This window comes from Pongo abelii, chromosome 17, assembly GCF_028885655.2.
Source record: "Pongo abelii isolate AG06213 chromosome 17, NHGRI_mPonAbe1-v2.0_pri, whole genome shotgun sequence".
NCBI lineage: Eukaryota > Metazoa > Chordata > Mammalia > Primates > Hominidae > Pongo > Pongo abelii.
In genome coordinates this window covers 77,321,109-77,340,563 of record NC_072002.2, presented here as the reverse complement: position 1 = coordinate 77,340,563, position 19,455 = coordinate 77,321,109, and the positions used below count along the sequence as shown (strand labels likewise).

The 19,455-nt window shown below is 42.5% G+C and overlaps 1 protein-coding gene across 1 annotated transcript in view; it reads left to right on the top strand.

The window, feature by feature from the left end:
- LOC129051654 (uncharacterized) overlaps nucleotides 1-19,455 on the top strand; it is a 66,264-nt gene that overhangs the window by 19,478 nt on the left and 27,331 nt on the right. The gene's annotated exons all lie outside the window — the stretch shown is intronic.

Below are 19,455 nucleotides of genomic sequence, written 5' to 3'. Positions count from 1 at the left end.
GGCTAATTTTTGTATTTTTAGTAGAGATGGGGTTTCACCATGTTCACCAAGCTGGTCTCGAACTCCTGACCTCGTGATCCACCCACCTCGGCCTCCCAAAGTGCTGGGATTACAGGCGTGAGCCACCGTGCCCGGCCTCTTGCAACATTTGACTGTTAAAAAGAGCCTGACACCTCCTTCCCTCCCTGCTCCTCCCGCTGTAGCCAAGTGATGCCTTATCTCCTTCCCCTTTCGCCATGATCATAAGCTTCCTGAGGTCCTCATCAGAAGCAGATGTTGGCACCGGCTTCTTGTATACCCTGCAGACCTGTGAGCCAAATAAGTCTCTTTTCTTTATAATTTTTTTTTTTTTTTTTAAAGGCTGTGAGTGGTGGCTCACGCCTGTAATCCCAGCACTTTAGGAGGCCGAGGCAAGCAGATCACGAGGTCAGGAATTCGAGACCAGCCAGACCAACATGGTGTAACCCCCTCTCTACTAAAAATACAAAAAATTAGCCGGGCGTGGTGGCGGGCGCCTGTAGTCCCAGCTACTCTGGATGCTGAGGCAGGAGAATCCCTTGAAACCAGAAGGCAAGTAAGTTGCGGTGAGCCGAGATCGCGCCACTGCACTCCAGCCTGGGTGAAAAAGCGAAACTCCGTCTCAAAAAAAAAAAAAAGTTAAGTTTCAGATTTTGGAGGGTTTCAGATTTTAGATTTTCGGATTAGGGATGCTCAACTGTGTAGAATTTAGTTGCATTTAGTGCGTTCACTGTACTGCGCAACAATCGGCTGTAGCTTGCTCCACAACATTTTTGTGACCTAAAAGGAAACCCTGTACCCCTGAAGCACTCAGTCCCCACTCCCCTCCTCTCTTCAATCCCTGCCAACAGCTAAAGTATTTTTGTCTCTGTGGGATTTACCTCTTCCCAATATGCCATATAAATGCAGTCCTACAATCAATGACATTTGGCGTCTGTCCTCTCACTTCTCATAATGTTTTTGAGTTCATCCCCATGGTAGAATGAAGCATGTAGCATTGCGGTATTATGGCTGAATTATATACCATGGTAGGTGCCTACCACGTTTTATTTATCTGTTGACGGGCATGTGCGTTGTTTTGCCTTTTGGCTATTGTGAATGGTGGTGCTATGCATATTACTGTACAATTATTTGAGTACCTGTTTTCCGGTTTTTTGAGGTATACACCCAGGATGTTAAATCATGTGATAATTCTGTATACCTTTTTGAGGAACTGCCAAACTGTTTTCCACAAGGGCTACATCACTTCACAATGGTTCTAACTTCTCAATATCCTCGCCAATACTTGTTACCTTCTGTTATTATTATTTTTTTTTAATTTATTTATTTCGTAGACGGAGTCTCGCTCTGTCGCCCAGGCTGGAGTGCAGTGGCGCGATCTCGGCTCACTGCAAGCTCCGCCTCCCGGGTTCACGCCATTCTCCTGCTTCAGCTTCCCGAGTAGCTGGGACTACAGGCGCCCGCCCCCATGCCCGGCTAATTTTTTGTATTTTTAGTAGAGACAGGGTTTCACCATGTTAGCCAGGATGGTCTCAATCTCCTGACCTCGTGATCCACCGGCCTCGGCCTCCCAAAGTGCTGGGATTACAGGCGTGAGCCACCGCGCCTGGCCTATTTTCTGTTTTTATTTTATTTTATTTTTTTCCCCCTAACTGTAGCCATCCTCCTCATGCGTATGAGGTGTATTTTATTGCGGTTTTGAGTTGCATTTCCTCCTCATGCGTATGAGGTGTATTTTATTGCGGTTTTGATTTGCATTTCCCTAATGACTAATGGTGTTGTATTTTTTCATGTTGGTCATTTGGCATCTGTCCTCTCACTTCTCATAATGTTTTTGAGTTCATCCCCAGAGGCATGGTAAGTGACATGTCAATACATCCTGGCCAAAGGTCAGATACATAGGGTTTGGTAAATTTGATAAGAAGAGTGGAGCTATGAACATTAAGCACAAAAACTGCAAACTTGTTTGTCATTTATATATCTCCTTTGGAGAAATGTCCATTCAAGTCCTTTGTTTATTTTTGAATTTGATTATTTGTGTTTTTTATCATTGAGTTCTTTTTTTTTTTTTTTTCTTAGATGGAGTTTCACTCTTGTTGTCCAGGCTGGAGTAGTGCAATGGCGCGATCTCAGCTCACTGCAACCTCCGCCTCCCAGGTTCAAGTGATTCTCCTGCCTCAGCCTCCCGAGTAGCTGGGATTACAGGCATGCACCACCACGCCCAGCTAATTTTGTATTTTTAATAGAGATAGGGTTTCTCCATGTTGGCCAGGCTGTTCTCAAACTCCTGACCTCAGGTAATCCGCCTGCCTCGACCTTGCAAAGTGCTGGGATTGCATACAGGTGTGAGCCACCATGCCCGACCTTTACCATTGAGTTCTAAGAGTTCTTTATATATTCTGGTTGCAAGTCCCTTATCAGATATATGATTTGCAAATATTTTCTCCCATTGTTTTAGGTCATCTTTTGTTGACAATGTCCTTTGATGCACAGTTTTAAATTTTTATGAGTCCCATTTATTTTTTCTTTTGTCACTTGTACCTTTGTGTTATTTCTAATAATTCATTGCCAGATCCAAGGTCACGAAGATTTACCCCTATGTTTTCTTACAAGAGTTGTATAGTTTCAGCTTCTAAATATATGTCTTTGATCCATTCTGAGTTAATTTTCGTGTAAGCTGTAAAATAGGGGTCCACCTTCATTCTTTTGCATATGAATTTCCAGTTATCCCAGCATAATTTATCGAATGACTATTTTTCCCCATTTTATTGTATTGGCACCCTTGTCAACTAGCTATAGGTATATGGGTTTATTTCTGGGCTCCAAATTCTATTCCATTAATCTATATATCTTATCATTTTGAATCAGTATGGATAGGAATGTGTCACGATGGGCTGTAGTCTACCTTGCACAGAGGCATGGTAAGTGACATGTCAGTACATCCTGGCCAAAGGTCAGATACATAGGGTTTGGTAAATTTGATAAGAAAAGTGGAGCTATGAACATTAAGCACAAAAACTGCAAACATGTTATACATACTAAGACAACAGCCCAGAGACTTTTTTAAGAACTCAAAATAAATCCATAAAGAGAGACAGCCTATGCAACCTTACTTGCCAGACCTGTCCTAGAAGCAATGGTTTGTATTATCTTGGTGGATGAACTCCTTCTACAAATACAAGTTAAACATTTTGAGGATGGGCAGATCCATCCAGTACATTGTAAACAGTTCAGAACGTGGTGCTCCATATGCTAAAACCAGGAAGAAACTAGAATACACTTGCTTGAAGCCATTTCAAATCATCTTTCTGTTTTCAGTTTTTGCAATATAACAATTTGCTTTTTTTTTTTTTTTTTTTTTTTTTTTTTTTTAAGATGGAGTCTCTCTCACTCTGTCACCAAGGCTGAAGTGTGGTGGCACGATCTCACCTCACTGCAGCCTCCACCTCCCAGGTTCAAGTGATTCTCCTGCCTCAGTTTCCCAAGTAGCTGGGATTACAGGTGCGCGCCACCACGCCTGGCTAATTTGTATATTTTTAGTAGAGATGTGGTTTCATCATGTTGGCCAGGCTGTCTCAAACTCCTAAGCTCAAGTGATCCACCCACCTCAGCTTCCCAAAGTGCTGAGATTACAGGCATGAGCCACTGCACCCAGCCAACAATTTGCTTTGATCTGTCTTTAGACAATGTGGCCAAACTTTCTTGGAGTAAATTTAGTGCAAGTAAATTCAATAAAATTGTTTAATAATGTAGTATTTTAAATTAACCATTAATTATTAATTATCCATAATTATATATTTATGTATGCATATATTATTTAGGTAATTATAACACATGCCGTCTATCCACCACACACATGTCCTGGGCACTAGGGTGGTGACAGATACAGTTTCTGCCTTCCTGAAGCTGCTGGGTCCTTCATCGACCTTGTATAAGTGCTAGGTAGCAGAGATTACAAAATATCCCTTTGGCTCCACCTGCCATGGTTCTGATGGCTCTGTCCTGAGTCCCTGGGCCCCGGACTCCCCAGCTGGCCAAGCCCACAACCCTACATTCCACTTAGCCTCCCAGTTCAGCCAAGACATACAGGAGCTTTTCATATGAAATTTTACTAGGATGCTAAGGGAAATCACAAAAGAAGAAAACACCAGAGCAGAGAAATAGATAAGTTTACTGAGTACAGATGATTTATCCCAAGGGAACAAGAGTTCCTCATTTCAAGACTACCACGAAAACCTTTTCCTAAGCCTCAGTCTTCCACACACCACTGTCAACGCTCCTGGAACACTCCTTTCTTTTGCTGCCAACTCTTAGGAGGCTCTGCAAGGGAGGGATAACGCCTTTGCAGGGACCTAATGGGCTATTGTAGTTAGGTTCCAGAACCTTCAGACTTTCTCTAGGGATAATTCACTGATGAAAACAAGCACTGCCAGCCCCAGGCTTACTCTAACCTTTGCAGGGACATGGGGCAAAAGTACAAAGGGATGCCCACATACCATCTGTGTAAATATTTAAAAGTTATACGTCAAGCTCACAAACCATTAAATAGCATGTCCTTGCTAAATACAACTTCATCCTGACACAGAGAGCAGGTTCCAACTGATAATTCCCTGTCCCATCTGCAGCCTGCCCCCTGACTCCCACCTTTCTTGCCTTACTCCACGAGGGGCCTTTGTGTGCAGACCCTCCAGCTACCAGGGCCAGGTTTTGTATTATTTCTTGAAACTGCATGTGAATCTACAATTATCCCAGTGAAAGTTTAGATAAAGAGGAAGGAAGAAGGGGGAAGGAGGAGGAGGGAGAGAGAGATTGAGAGAGAGAGAGAGAGAGAGAGACAGCTGTGCAGTGTGACCTAGAGACCCAAAGTCTATCAGTGCCTGGTAGGCTCTTTGTTTGAGAGCCTGGCCTGGTCCCCCTCAGCCCGCCCCCTCCTCACAGAGCAAGGAGCCCACAGGCCAGCGGCTTTTGCCAAGCACTAGCTTAGTCCACAGTCTTGCCGAAATGGCCTCCAGCACACTTCTAGGGCCTGCGAGGGCCTTCTCCTTGTGTCTGACTCCCGAGTGGGTCTTGCTGCACTGCCAGTGTGTGCACCTCCGGGCCCAAGAAGGCCAGCAGGTTGCTGTTTGTCGGGATCATAAACAGAACTTGATCTGGGAAATGAAGACCTAGAATGTCAGTAACCCTGCATGGCAGTGATCCCGTTGGGGAAGGAGGAGGAGAGGAACACTGCTTCTCTTCCTTTTTTTAGCCATAAGATTCTGGAAAGGAGAGCCAGAGGAAGGCAGAGCCACCCCTGGTACAGTCCCTGAACTCTAGTGAATGGGGCATGGTTCATGAAATACATTAGAGGCAAAGATCACCCACTCTGCTTCAATTAACCGCATGCAATTGTGACATCAAACAAAACATCAGACGCCATTCCAAAGATTAAATTGTATAAATATGAAATAAAGCAAGATATGCTTCATTATTTCACTCTTTAAACCATGAGCTGTTTGTCCTTCTCTGCAAAGAAGGGCCATTGATTTTGGCAGCCACCACCCAACAGTTCAAAGTACAGGACATCTGACCAGGAGGCCACAGTGGAGAGAAGCTGTTTCTTGTTTCAAGTGCTGTCAGGTATGAGGGTGTCCTGGTGTGAGCAACAACCCCATTCTCTGAGGATAAAGTGAATCAAGACCTGAGCTGTTATGGGACAGGAGGAAATAGGACATAGCAGGTAGCTGGTCTTAGGGTGCCGTTTAGAAGACATTTCTGGATGTTTAATATTCATAATGGAATCACTTATCAATAACCAAGTGTTGAATATTTTCCAGTTCTGAGCATTTCTTTTTCTATTCCAGTCTAATTTGTATTTCACAGCAAACTTTTGGAATTACCATCTTAGGTATTTCCTTAGGCGCTGCCTAGTTCCGCTCCCAGAAGGATTTGAAGCAGCTTATCTCTCTCTAAGGTTAATGTCTTTGGTCTCTAAAACTCTTCAAAATGCATTTGGTTTTATATTAGCCAAAATTTCTCTTGGGAAATTGTTAGAGAAATAAATAACTGAGGAGAGAGAGACATAGCCACACTAGGGCTCTTGTGTTTGTGTGCCCTGAAAACATATTTCTGCTGGTGGCTGTGCTGGGGGAAAGGGCAAACACTTTTTTATATATATATATACACACTATATATTTTTTTAAATTCGAGACAGGGTCTCTGTCACCCAGGCTGGAGTACAGTGGTGTGATCTCAGCTCACTTCAGCCTTGACCTCCCAGGCTCAAGCAATCCTACCTCAACCTCCCAAGTAGCTGGGTCTATAAGAGGTGTGCACCACCACACTGGCTAATTTTCAAAATATTTAAAAAGTCATTTCTTTCTTTTTTTTTTTTTGAGACAGAGTCTCACTCAGTCTCCCAGGCTGGAGAACAGTGACACGATCTCGGCTGACTGCAACCTCCGCCTTCCGGGTTCATGCCATTCTCCTGCCTCAGCCTCCCAAGTAGCTGGGACTACAGGCGCCCGCCACCACACCCGGCTAATTTTTTATATTTTTAGTAGAGACAGGGTTTCACCGTGTTAGCCAGGATGGTCTCCATCTCCTGACCTCGTGATTTGCCCGCCTTGGCCTCCCGAAGTGCTGGGATTACAGGCGTGAGCCACCGCGCCCGGCCTAAAAAGTCATTTCTAAGGGATTGTTTTGGAGAACAGGGCCTGGCACACAGAGTTGCTTGAGAAGCAGAGCCAAATCTCCTGACCAGTGTGCCTCAGGCCTGTGACAGGTTAGAAGTGGCTGCTGTCCTCTGGCAGGGTGCTGGCTTCTGAGACAAATATTATCATTTGCTGTGCAAGCTGTGTTGGAAATCACCATGTCCATCTCCAGCCCCATCTCCACTTCTCACTCTGGACCTTCCCAGGAGCTCCTTGAGGGCAGGGCAGACAGCCCATTTGTATTTATGTCCTTAGACCAACGCATCATGCCCCACATCTGGTAGGTGCTGAATAGACGTTGAGCAGAATTTACAAGCACGCTTTTTATAGCTTCCTCCAAGTCATCTGTTAGAATGTCGAGCAATAAAAGATCAAGGACGGAACTATTGATCCTCTAGGTGCCAGGCTGACAATAATTTATTAATCCATATTGGAGGTATGTTAAGTCTAAAAAGGGAGAAGTCTTTGGAGGGACATGACAGTTTTTTCAAACACTTGAAAGCTTGTCCCAGGGGCAAGCTAAGAACCAATGGGTGAAAAATACAGGAAAGATAAAGTTCTCCCAAGAACAATATCATGGGTGAGGGCTTGGGGAAAGGGGCATTCTCATGATGGAAAATGGAATATATTGCCAAATTTGGTTCCACAAAAATAAAAATTCCGTTCTACTTTTCTGGAACGGAATTTGTCAATATGTACAAAAAACCTTAAATATATGCAGAAATTTTGACCCAGGAATCCCACTTCTAGATTTTGGTTATAGAAGTTTGATCAGCTGCACAAAGATATATGTACAGGGATGTTCAACACAGTACTGGTTGTGATAGTGTAATAATTAGAGCCATGTAAACTTTTGACAATAAGGGCTTAAATAAATCATGATATATTCATTGAATGGAATGCCATACACTATTAAAATGGTGATTTGGAACTATGTTTGTTTGAATGAAAATATGTTTGTACTCTATGGGGAAAATAGAAACAAGTAGGATATAAATGGTTCCATTTTATTATACACACACACACACACACACACACACGGAGAGAGAGGGAGAGAGATGGAGAGAGACACAGAGTAAGTCTTGAAGCTTATATATCAAAATGCTATTGTGTTATTGGTGATTATCTTTCTGGGTGTTGGGAATACAACTGATTTCACATTTTTTATTTGTATCCATAATTTCTAAATTTTTAAACTATAGATATATGATGTAATAACATATGATGTAATAATAATAATCATCATCATCATCATAAAAAATTAGGACTGATGAATATGTGCCCCACTGAAACGGTGAGCTTTCTTCTACCCTAAGTGCTCAGCCAGGGGCCAGATGGTTACTTGGTTGGATATTGTGGAGGAAAGTTGGAAGAGAGGAGTTTAAAGCGACTTCCAACCGTAGATGCTATGATCCATGAAGGAAGAGGGTGACGCTGGAAAATGTGCCACAGATCCTCACACAGTTTGTCTGGCAGATAGAGTAATTATTTGCAAGGCTTTTTTTGTTGTTGATGAAGACGTCTTTTTTATTTTAATTTTTTGAGACAGGGTCTTGCTCTGAATCCCAGGCTGGAGTGCAGCGGCATGTTCTTAGTTCACTGTAGCCTTGAGCCTCCTCCTGGGCTCAAGTGATCCTCCCACCTCAGCCTTCCGAGTAGATGGAACTACAGCTGCCACCATGCCTGGCTAACTTTTTTATTTTTTATAGAGGTGGGGGTTTTGCTATGTTGCCTAGGCTGGTCTTGAACTCCTGGTCTTACACAATCTTCCTAACTCGACCTCTCAAAGTGCTGGGATTACAAGTGTGCCTGGCCTGAGAATTGGAAATTCTTTAAAAATTGGAAATTATGTTCTTAATATTGGCCTCGTTCTATGACTTCTTAGTGAGCAATAATCTAGGAACTGGAATATCCTCATGCTGTTCCCTGGCCTTACAAACTGAAATATTTGCCTCTCACCCCACTGGGTACAACGTGAGCTCCCCACAGCCAGGGATTTTTGTTTCTTTTGTTCTAGATCCCAGAAGAGTGGTTGGCACACAGCAGGCACTCAATAAATATTTTTTGAATGAATAAATTAATGTTGGCAGAGTAAAATAAGCAACTTGGAAGACAGCTGCTATGCAAATAAATGCTTTCGCTGTGTTCATGCTAATTACTTCAAAAACATGAGTTTGGAAACAGAATTCCAAAACTAAAACTCATTTTGCCATTTAATTAATTTTTCAAATGATTAACATTCTTTAAAAATCAAGTATGATGTTTATATGGCCATACAGTTTAAAAATGAGAACTCCGCATTGTGTTCTAGATAACCACTGGTCAACAGTGCTTTCTCTAACAATAGAAATATTCTATATCTGCACTGTCTGGTACGGTAGCCACTAGCCACATGAGGCTATTGAGCAGTTGAAATGTGGCTGGTGAAAATGAGGAGCTGGTTTCTACATTTTATTTAATTTAAATTTAAACTTGAATAGCCATATGCGGCTAGTGGCTACTGTATCAGACAGTGCAGTTTTAGATCAAACTTCTTCCCTTAGTTTATATGACAAGGTAGATACCATGTGCTTACCAAGATACCATATGTAAGCATGAAACCATGGGTACAATCTAGACTGAATCTTGTACTGAGAGAAAGAGATGGAAATGAGTCCAAGACTTTTATATGCTTTGTATGCATGGCAGCAGAGTGACGTCATAGATTAAAACAATTTCTTTACCACACAGCCTTCCTAATCTCCAGTAGTCCTGCTAAACTCTCGACATTCCACAGAATTATTTGTATCCAAAAATAAAGTTTATAAAAGTTGCAAATGCAAGGCAATTATCTGTAGTGCATGCTGTCAGCGTCAGAATGAAAAGTGCAATTTGCATGAAAAGTATTATTGTTATTCTAGGGTGCCCTTTTTATTAGTTGACTATTGTACAATACTGCCTTTATAATGTTAGTTATAAATAAAAGTTTTTGTTTTTGCTTAAACATCACCTTTGATGTTGTTATCTCTAAAGCAGATAACAGCATTGAGGAATTAAGTGAATGCTAATTCAACTAAGCCAACCATTCAGAAGAACCACCCTGCTGCCTTCCTCAAAAGCCTTCATAGTCTGGGCATCGTGGCTCATGCCTGTCAGCGATTTAAGAGACCAAGGCAGGAGGATCACTTGAGCCCAGGAGTTTGAGAGCAGCATGGGCAACAAAGTGAGACCCCATCTCTACAAAAACTCCAAAACTTAACTGGGCATGGTGGCACGCACCTGTGATCCCAGCTACATGGGGGGCTGAGGTAGGAGGATTTCTTGACCCCGGGGATCAAGGCTGCAGTGAGCTGTGTTTATGCCACTGCACTCCAGCCTGGACAAAAGAATGAGACCCTGTCTCAAAAATAAATAAATAAAAATAAAATAAAATATAAATAACCTTTATAAACATGTAATGTGTTCTGCTGGAAATTAACTGAGTATTTATCTTAATTCTTCATCTTACTGATGTATAGTAGTCCCCCCTTATCCTTGGGGGACACATTCCAGGACCCCCAGTGGATGCCTGAAACCATAGCTAGTATCAAATCCTAGATATGTTTTTTCCTATGCCTACATAACTATGATAAAAGTTTAATTTACAAATTAGGCACAATGAGAGATTAACAATAACCAATAATAGAACAATTATAACAACACACTGTAATAAAGATTATGTGAATGTGGTTTCCTCTAAGTATTTTACTGTACAGTCCTCATGCTTCTTTTTGGAACGATGAGAGATGAGAAAATGCCTATGTGATGAGATGAATTGAGGTGAATGGCACAGGCTTTGTGACCTAGGGTTAGGCTACCATTGACCTGCCGACGACACTTCAGTGGGATCATCTGCATTGGGTGATCCTGGATGATGCAGCCATGACAATATAGGTGGTGTCCAGTCACGACATCCAGGCAGGAGCAGACAGTGGTGTTGATGACTAGCCAGCTAACTGGCAGGTAGCGAAGATAGTACAGATACACTGGCAGGAGCAATTCACATCCTGGGCGGGATGGAGTAGGATGAGATTTTGTCATGCTACTCAGAATGGTGCACAATTTAAAACTCATGAAGTGTTTGTCTCCGGATCCTTCCATGTAATATTTTCAGGTTGTGGTTGACTGGGGATAACGGCAACCTCAGAAGGTGAAACCACAGATAAGTGTGGACTACTGTATAACTGTCCTATGGCCATTTGTAGTGACTTAGATGTTGCTGCAGGTGAAAGAACACACTGCAATTAAGGAGAAAGGCAAAAATGGAGGCAAATGCAGTTAAAATGAATATATTTTTGTTTTTAAATTTACTAAGCATTATAAGCAGATGGGGTGGGGGTGGAGAGACCGAATCCCTTCCGAGAGCAGCAGGCTGGTCAAAGAAGGAACTCCTAGTGCTGGTGGGGACAGAGCACAGCCGTGCACCCAGTGGGTGGGCACCTACAAACATGCTGTCCCCAGGGCGTGCTGCATGGAGGTATCCATGGGGGTTGATGGAGGAGGAGGCTCTTCTGCTGTTCCTGGAAGGGCCCAGGATCTCTGAGTCTCTGGCACATTCTCACCACAGTTAATAAATGTCTCGAATGCCCCACCTTGGGTGACGGGGATGTGCCCTGAGGTCGCAATGCCCTACTGCCTGCTCTGGACACCGGGAACACAATGATACTCACAGACAAGTGCCTAGTGAATACGGAGAGTGTGTGAATGGTGCTTGACTCTTCATACAAAAGAACAGGAAGCTGGGGCACAGACGACACAAAACACTGTCCATCAAACATCACCACTACCCGCTTCTACAACACCTTGTGTGATTCCTGATGCTATTCGCCTTCATCCGTTTACCTTCTTGTTTCTCACGTTTTCCCTGTATTCTGTTGGAGGAGCGTGATCCAGGTACTGGGGTATGGGGTGGGGGTAATGTTGCCAACTTGAGATTAAACAGATCATCAGCTCAAAAAATAAATAAATAAATAAAAGAACTATAACCTGTTGTTAGAAAGGTGCAATCATAGCCGGGGGTGGTGGCACAGGCCTGCAGTCCCACCTACTTGGGAGGCTTAGGCGGGACCTGGGGAGGTCAAGGCTGCAGTGAGCCGTGATCAGGCCACTGCACTCCAGCTTGGGTGACAGAGTGAGACCCTGACTCAAAGAAAGAAAAAGAAAGAAGGAAAGAAGGAAAGAGAGAGAAAGAAAGAAAGAAAGAAAAAGAAAAGTGAGATCAGAAAACGGTTTGGCTGTTTTCCCGTCACTACCTTCAAACGCGTGTTGTCAGGTCTCCCTTCTGGGAATCTGAATGCCTTGGAGGTCACCTCTGAGCATTTTGGATCCTTTATTTCAGTTTGCAAACTGTCACTAATTCCTGTATTTCAGATTTAATTCTTCATCTCCAATCTCACTGCTACCTCCAGAGTCGAGGACTTTGATTTTGGATTATAGATATTCTGTCTTGGAAGCTCAAAGATCTGCCAGCATTCCTGCTACAGGGAAATGTTCCTGAAACAATGCTTTGCTCATTCACTCCACAATTAGCAGATGTGGAGTGAATGTCACCCTTTTGGCCCAGGGACCGTCATGGCTTCCATTGCTTATTGCAACAGGTCTCAGTTTGATCTGCACACTGTGAGGTCAGAACAAATGGAAGATTGTCTTTCTTGCGATTCAAGGGTATACTGCAAACTGACCTGTTCCCTGAGGCAAGTCACCTGCTTCCCAGGCCTCAGTTTCCTCATCTCTAAAATATGAGATGAGACTGAATCATTTTTTTAAGTTCTCTTCCAGCTTTGATTTTAAAATTATTTTCAGGTCAATGACCTAATTTTTAAGGTCTTTCATTGTTTCGTCCTGTTCTTTCTAATCAAAAGTATCTCCCATTTCTCCTCAGTATGTAGATTTTCAGACCTGTCTTTGCTTCCCTTTCTCATCCTAGCTCAAATCACAGCTCCTTGGTCACTCCAGCTCATGGTGATTCTCCCTGTGTAATTATCTCTGTTCCCAACTTATAGTAAACACTTGATAACAGATATCATATTTTATGATTTGGCCACATGGTTTTATAGTTTCTAGCCCAATTTTTATTGCTAGGAAGAGCTTCCCAATGAATACCTGGTGGCTGATTGTTAATTATAATGTGTACTAGTCAGGGTTCTCCAGAGGGAGTTTATTAGGGAGAAATGGCTCACATGATTACAAGGCAAAGTCCCACAATAGGCCATCTGCAAGCTGGGGAAAGAGAGAAACTGGTAGTGGAGTCCAAGTTTGAAAGTTTCAGAACCAGGGAAGCCAACAGTGCAGCCTTCAGTCTGTGGCTGAAGGCCCGAGAGCCCCTGGGATGCCACTAGTGCAAGTACCAGAATCCAAAGGCGGAAGAACATGGAGTCTGATGTCCAGGGGCAGGAGGAGTGGAAGCAAGGGTCTGGTACAGGAAGAAAGAGCCAGAAGATGCAGCAAGCAAACGTACCCTCCCTTCCTCCCCCTGCTTTGTTCTAGCTGAGCTGGCAGCGGATTGGATGGCATCCACCCTCATTGAGGGTGGGCCCTCCTCTCCTAGTCCACCCACCATAATGTCAGTCTCCTCTGGCAACACCCTCACAGACACACCCAGAAACAATACTAGCCATCTAGGCATTCCTCAGTCCACTCAAGTTGACACCTAATATTAACCATCACATAATGTATAAAAGTTAGCATGACATTCATTTTTCTACACAATAAAAGTCTATTGAGAACCAATTATGAGTCAGGCATTGTCATAGGCATGAGGGGACAGTTGTGAACAAAACACATCACCTCTCCTGCCCATCTGAAGCCCACATTCAGGGTCACTTTTTCCTGTCCTTTTGAGGCCACAAATGCATATTGTAATGTATAATGTAAATGTATGTTGTTTATAGGGTTCCCAGGTTATGCAATGTCTTTAGAATCTATATGCTGTGCTGCTGTTGTAAAGCTGTGTGGATGCCTCTGAACAGGCCCACTCACCAAGGTCCCCAGTGATGGGGGTCCATTGCAGTGGGCAGCCGTGTCCTGCTGGCAGTCTGGCAGATGCCTTTAGTGAATTAAAATTTCTTATAATTTCAGTTAATCATTTGCTGTTATTTCTCCACATGCTGTAGTGTGCCTTATCAGTGGAAATTGTATCTTTACAGCAGTAGTTCACATACTTTCTGGCCTCAGGACCTCTCTATACTCTTAAAAATTATTATTGGAACTCCAAAGAAGTTTGGTTTGTGTGAATTATAGCTGTATAGTTACCCTATCAAAAATTTTTGAAAATGTTGATTAAATCATTTCAAAGCAATACTAATTCATGCATGAACATGAATAAAAGACCCATCCATTTATGTATGTTAATGTAAATTACATATTTTTATGAAAAATAGCTTTTTCATTTCTTGTTCTGCTTTCTAAAACAAAACATATTTGGTGAGAAAACTGGCATTATTTTATATTTTTATAGGTCTGTTTAATATGAGGCTTAGCATCTGTTTGACAGCTGGATTCTCATATCTTCTGTGTTCTATCTGTTATAATACATTGTTTTAATTTTCATTTATTTTTTTTTTAATGGAGACAGAGTCTCACTCTGTCGCTCAGGCTGGAGTGCAGTGGTGCGATCTTGGCTCAACTGCAACCTCTGCCTCCCAGGTTCGAGCAATTCTCCTACCTCCGCCTCCCGAGTAGCTGGGTTTTAATTTAATTATATGAAAAAAAATCTGACCTTGTACAGATATGAGTTTGGAAAAGAGGGGAGAATTGTCACAGCCTTTCTTATAGTTGTGGATATTATTTGAAACCTCACCAAAAGTAGACTAGTAGCAGTTTCTTAAGTTTAGTTGCAATGTGGAATCTAAAACTGTCTGAGTGAAATTTCCCCAATTAGTTACATTAATCCATGTATTTTGCAATTTGAAAGGATCTTTTACCCATGTTCATGCATTATTTTATAACATCATGCATGGACTGTGGAAAATATTCGTTCACTGAGTTGTGGAGATCTTCTAAATATCGACTCATTTTATTATACAATATCAAAACCACATCCATTCATATCACCACTGATCTCATCTGTAAAATCTTTAAGTATTGGGAAGCTCTCAAACTCATGATGTCTGATACAAGACTTTCGAAAATCTAATTTTTGCTTAAAATCTCAAGAGAAGCAAATCTATCAGTTGTTTTTCCTTAGAGTGACAAACTTACTTGGCTCATTTCCAGAAAATGTCTACCAAACAGCCAAGTCTGAATAACCCTAGTTGCCAGTCATTCTTTCAAGTAAAAAGAGCGTTCCATATAGAAAGCAGTTAGTTCACCTTGCAAGTCAAACTACAAGTGCTTTTCCTTGAGATTAACTGTGGCAGTTGGATACCCAGCTGAAGTGCTTTATGTATAACTTCCGTTTAATCACACAGAACACTCAAGGACATGTGCTTAAAGGTCAAAACTTAATAAAAGTAATAGCTCCGCCAGGTGCGGTGGCTCATGCCTGTAATCCCAGCACTTTAGGAGGCCAAGGTGGGCGGATCACCTGAGGTCAGGAGTTCGAGACTAGCCTGACGAACACAGCAAAACCCTGTCTCTACTAAAAATACAAAAATTAGCCAGGTGTGGTGGTGCATGCCTGTAATCCTAGGTACTCGAGAAGCTGAGACAGGAAAATTGCTTGAACCCAGGAGGCAGAGGTTGTAGTGAGCTGAGATCGCCCCACTGCACTCCAGCCTGGGCAGCAGACCAAGACTCTGTCTCAAAAAAAAAAAAAAAAAAAAAAAGCTTATATTGCTTTATCAAGGACATTTTAATGTAAAACTTGCTTAGGAAAAAACCCATCGTGGATGGCAGTGAAGAATACCATGACCACTGGTAACCATTGGACACTACTGTCCTGATTCATGCTAAGGCAGCTGCAGTTGTATCCCCCATTGCTATCGAAACATCAGTACAAATGGCAACACAGTGAAAAAGGCAAATAACATCTTAATATTTTTATGATCATAATCTTGACTTTGCAGACCCTCTGAAAGAGCCTTGGAGACCCCCAGGGGTCCATAGCATCACACTTTGAGAACTACTGCTTTAGAATCTGTTAGGGGCTTAATTATGTTCCCCCTAAATTTATATCTTGAAGCTCTAGCCTTCAGTAATACCCAGAATGTGACTGTGGTCAGAGGTAGGGCTTTTAAAGAGTTGACTAAATTAAAATGAGGCCATTAGGGCAGGCACGAGTCCAATTTGACTGGTGTCCTTATAAGGAAAACAGATTAGGACACCAAGAGAGGCACTAGGGATGCCTGTGCCCAGAGGAAGGACCATGGGCAGAGGCTGCAAGAGGGAGGCCGGCTGGGAGCCATGGAGAGAGGCTTCAAGGGAAACCACCCTGCCAGCACCGTGATTGTGGACTTCCAGCCTCCAGAACTGTGAGAAAACAAGTGTGCTGTTTAAGCCAACCTGTGCTATGTTGTTATGGCAGCCCTGGTAAATGAATATAGAGTCTTTCTCATGCCTACCTACCCCCCATGTCAGATGGCCTCTGCACCTATTGTCTTGAATATACATTTCCCCTCCTCTGCCTGGCAGATCAGCTCCAACACTGGTGTACCTGCATCCCACCCTCCTTCAGACACAGCCAACCAGCCCTGCATGGTGCTGATTTTGCCCTAGGTCCACCTTTTCATTACAGCTCCAGCCCAGACATTTATCTACCCACCAAGCTGCTTCTCTGCTTAGCTGTGAGATTTTTGAATCTGCGGACCAATTCATTTGCCTCTTCATGGCCTCAGTGCCCAAGGCAAGGTTCAGTGCATGGATAAATGTGTGGATGTTAAATGTGTGGATAAATTTGTGCGGTGTAGTGGTTGCCGTCTATCCTTTCCTTGTGTTCGGCAGCTCTGAGGCAAAGCACACTCTGCTCTGATAGATTTGTGTCCAGGACCTCCTGGCCCATGGCCACAACTTGCTGTATGATATTAGTTTGGATGCTGTTTTAACAACTTAAAAAATTATCACATTATAAAAATACATTACCCCTCCTAAAGTATATATCAAATATTGAGTCACAGTTACACTTGCTTTGGGTATAGTTTGAAAGAAAATTAAAAACTTCATTTCCCATTAAGACTTCAGTTTTATTCTTTCTTAAAAAAAATTATGGGCAGGTGTGGTGGCTCACACCTGTAATCCCAGTACTTTGGGAGGCTGAGTTGGGAGGATTGCTTGAGGCCAGGAATTCGAGACCAGCCTGGGCAACATAGTGAGACTTAGTCTCTACAAAAATTAGCCAGGCGTGGTGCTGCATGCCTGCGGTCCCAGCCACTCAGGAAGCTGAAGCAGGAGGATTCCTTGAGCCCAAGAGGTCAGGAACCATGAGAGTGCCACTGCATTCCAGCCTGGGCAGCAAAGCAAGACCCTGTCTCAAAAAAAAAAAAAATTGTTTACAAATTACCTGGGCATAAAGGTTAAGTCCTTGGCATCTACTTAACATAATACCAAAATGTTATCTTTGCCAATAACAAGCTTGCTGCTAAAGATTCGAGAATTTCAGAACACATAATCAAGAGACAAAAGATATATACCTTTGTATTTTATACCAAAGTAGTTTGAGAAGTCACAATTCATTCACTAGACAGTAAGTTCCATGATGACAGTAAGTTCCTCATTTTGGTTAGTTTATTGCTATATCCCCAGCAACTACAATTGTTTTTAACACAGAGAATATCTATAAAATTAATAAATGAATTTATAAAAGACAAAAAGTGAAAATAATCACTAATTTCCCTGGGGAACAGAGTATCTTTGGGAGCAAAAGTGTGAGACACAGCATCATCTTTTGTTTGTTTTTTAAGATAGGGTTTCACTCTGTCATCCAGGATGGAATGCAGTGGTGCCATTATGGCTCACTGCAGCCTCCTGGGCTTAGGGGATCCTCCCGTCTCAGCCTTCCTAGTAGGTGGGACTACAGGCATGCACCACCGTGTCCAGCTAATTTTTGAATTTTTCCTTATTTTAGAGACAAGGTCTCACTATGTTGCCCAGGCTGATCTCAAACTCCTGACCTCAAGCAGTCCTCTTGCCTTGGCCTCCCAAAGTGGTGGAATGACAGCCTGGGTTTTCACTTCAGTTACTACAATAGCCTTATGCATGTTGGCCCCAAGGGACAGAGAGCTTGCTGTGTTGACTCACCTTTGCCTCTGACACTATCTTTAAAAAAGCAGTTAAGCTTCTTGGCTCTTTTCCCAGAGGTGAGTCGCTAGTTCACCTGAAATACCCAGTCAGTGCAAGGAGTCCTTCTCAAGGTGCACCCCCCTCAGGTATGGTGGGTGGGTCCTCTTGTTAGTTCAGTCAAGGGGTGACCTCCGGGGGTGGGTTATTTTGTTAGTTCAGCCAAGGCCTTAAATGTTTTCCAGAAAATTCTAATATTCCTTTCATTCAGTTCATTAATAAGCAGTTAATTACTCCTCTTATACAAACACATGATTCCTTTTTCAAGATAAAAAGAGATTTTATATTCTCTGATCTTTCTCAGGTAATATACTTCTCTATTTCCTCGCTCCTCTACATCTCTCAGCCCTCAGCAAATCGCTTTAAAATGTTTGCTTTTTGTTCTAAGACATTTGTGTTAGCCCCCTGATGGGCTTAGGGTCCTAATAGGAGGGAACGATGTTTTGAGTGGATCCCACTTGTTTTCAAAAGCATGTTTTCTTAAACATGCTTCACCTTGACAGTGAGGCCGACATTGAGTAATGTCAGAGCGTGCCTCTGCTATTCTCTTGAAAGACGTGTTAATAAAACTTGTCTAGCCTCCCAGGCTTTCTCTTTCTGGCTGGAGGGGGAGGTTTTCCTCTCATTCATTCTGACTCATTTTGTTGTCTCTTCCTCCTAAGAGCCTGCGGCATATCTGCCACGACCATGGTGTGTGACTCAACTGCATATTTTATTCCAGTGCTTGGCAGCACCTGTAACGTTTTGTAAGCCAGCAAGAGGCTGCGTTTCTACTCACTGCAAATCTTTCTTTTTACCTGATTTCTATATCCCACACAGATCCAACAGAAAGAATAAAGGTTATATTTATCTGCGAGACCCCCAAAGGTAGGTAGAGTGTTATAAAAAATGAAAAACACATGCCTTAAAAACAGAGATTTTAAAGAAATATGAAATAGTAAAATAAGAAGAAATTCACCATCAAATATTAGAAAGTCACGTGAGAGAAGAAAAAAATAAAGATGCTATAGTTTGTGAATCATTCCTCCTCCACACTACCGAACTCTTCACTTGTGAACTCTTTTTTCATTGTATTTTAGGTATTTCTTTACGTGATTTGTTCTCCTTTAGGTTTTGGTTGCTGTAGGATAAAAACCAGGTTTTGTTTACTTCCATATCTCCAGTATGCAGCACAGTGCTTTGAAAACCATGTTGCTGGTTTGGGGCTCAACTGTGTTGCTGTGTTGGTGCTCAATAAATGTTTATTAATGGCAAGAAAAGAAAAATAAACTGTTTCCTAGAGAAGACAGAAAGCCTATTGAGAGAGAAGATTGGAGTCTAACACATTAGCCAAAAACAGCACAAAGCGTCCCTGGACCATAAGAAAAGGCGATTTTATGTGGCCATAATGTCATGTCTTGCCTCCAGCTTATTGGAAAGATACAGAGGATTACATACAGAATTGAGAGGGGAGAAGTGACGGAGTGGGGAATAGGGTAAGACTCATTGCAGATGGTGAATTTTAGAGTGGTGTTTT